Here is a 1,901-nt window from a genome sequence, read left to right on the forward strand (position 1 = left end):
GCTGACAGTAGAGAACCAGATGCAGGGCTCGAACTCGTGAACCACAAGATCATGACCTGAGCCAAATTCAGATGCTTAACGACTGAGCCACCCAGGCACCCCCTCACAATGATGTGTTTTGAAATAGCTTAAAATGGTTGTTCCAATTTGGGGAGTGCACAAATCCGATTTGTAGGCTAGGGAACCTACTGAGAGGTTTGCCAATGGGGACCACTTCTAGAATGGGGATAAAGTGGTCTGAGAAGCTATAGTTGTTCTTCAATGGCATCCTGGGGCAGAAAGCACCATATTTAGCTGGAGCTATTTGTAAGTGTTGATACAGGTAGGAAAGGGGAAGTAAAAATATAGTCAAAAACAGTAGTAGGATGTATGGAAGCGATGCCATACTGTAGAGATTAACACTCAGTACACTAATCAAAATCTATACTATCTTCTTTTCATAATTGTCCCTTAATTTTCACGTGGACAATCAAGTGATAGAAAATCCAACTCAAAATGACCTCTGCTCTCCTTTCAATCTGTGATCTTCTAGAAGACCTAGACTGCACCCTACTCTACTTCCCCTCACCTTCTCACAAACAACCAATCACTTCCAGGGAAGCTCATGACTCTAGTCTAGACAATAACATCATTGTGTTTTCCATTGACAGTATTCAGGGATTCAGGGTTAAAAATGCAATGCAATTATCTAATTGTACGTCTGTGGGTCAGGTCTAGGGTTTTGTTTTAACTGTTGGTGGGAATTAAGATTTCTTTTCTGCTGAATCAGAGCTCTGAGTATAATATTGGGAACTCATGGTTGATATTTTGGCATTTTGTCATTGTAAAGGGATAGTCAATCTGAGAAAAGAGCCAAGGAACAAGAGAGCAAAGGATTTAGGTTGAGAAACAGGTCGCGATTGCTACCAAGTCCTTAGGTATAGTCACACCTGAAATTAGAACTCTCATAGCACATTTTAGTTTTGTCAATTAAAAAAAAAAAACAAAACTTAATGCTGAAGTCATTCCAGTTGCATCATCCAATATTTGAGAATTAAAGACACCTGATAGGTGAGTAAGAAAAGAACAGCACAACCACTGATGGGTTGATTAGGAAAACATCTCGTGACAGGCTCCAAATAATGTGGAAAGAAGGCTTTTTTTCACTCAAAATAGGCTGTGTGAATGGAAAACTTCAGAGATTTAAGCACAGATTTCTGTGTTTGCTCATTAGGGATTGCTGAATACACTGCCCACTTTGGCATGCCCGTTGTTGGGCTAACTGGAAAATATCAATGTCCCAGCTCTGTAATATTCATAACTAAAAATTAGTACATTATCCTAAGCTTATTCAAGCTATATCAATAGTTGCTGCTTTATATTTTATTGTCAAAACCTTAAGAACTGCAATTGTTGAAAGGGAAATCCTAGGGTTGATAACTATTGTGAAGCTGTGTGTGCCCCCACCCATTTCTGTCACTTTTCACCATTTCAGCACACACTGATGTCTGCTTTCAGCAAGTACTCTATGTATTCAGAGAAACTATAGAAATGAACCCTGAAAGTATAGTCTTTGCTTCCAGCAAGTAAATGCAGCTTACTCCCTAGAGGCTTTATCTGGCATCCTTTGCTCAAACATGGGACAGGCTTAAAAGTTTAGGGAGGTAACGACCCCCAGGAAGCAAACCCAAACCAATGATGAAAGGAGACAAGAGGGTAAGTGCCCCAGCTTGCCCATTGTTGGGGTGGCATATCTATGAAGCGTGTTCTGTTCAATTCCCAGGGGTCTCCAACAAGCTTTAGCCCCAGTTTTCAACAACATAATCAGTTTCTTAACTCATCCTTTTTGGGCTTCTTTCCCTTCCATATCTCACTTTCCTATTCTCTACCATTGTTCCTGAGATCACCTCTAAAATGAACTT

At 40.2% G+C, this 1,901-nt stretch overlaps 1 pseudogene; it reads right to left on the reverse strand.

Moving 5' to 3' along the window:
* Positions 1–1,470: 1,470 nt before the first annotated feature.
* LOC132682477 (small nucleolar RNA U3) lies at positions 1,471–1,553 on the reverse strand (annotated as a pseudogene).
* Positions 1,554–1,901: the final 348 nt, after the last annotated feature.

The sequence above is a fragment of the Panthera onca genome, chromosome A1, assembly GCF_046562875.1.
Source record: "Panthera onca isolate mPanOnc1 chromosome A1, mPanOnc1 haplotype 2, whole genome shotgun sequence".
In the NCBI taxonomy this organism is placed as follows: domain Eukaryota; kingdom Metazoa; phylum Chordata; class Mammalia; order Carnivora; family Felidae; genus Panthera; species Panthera onca.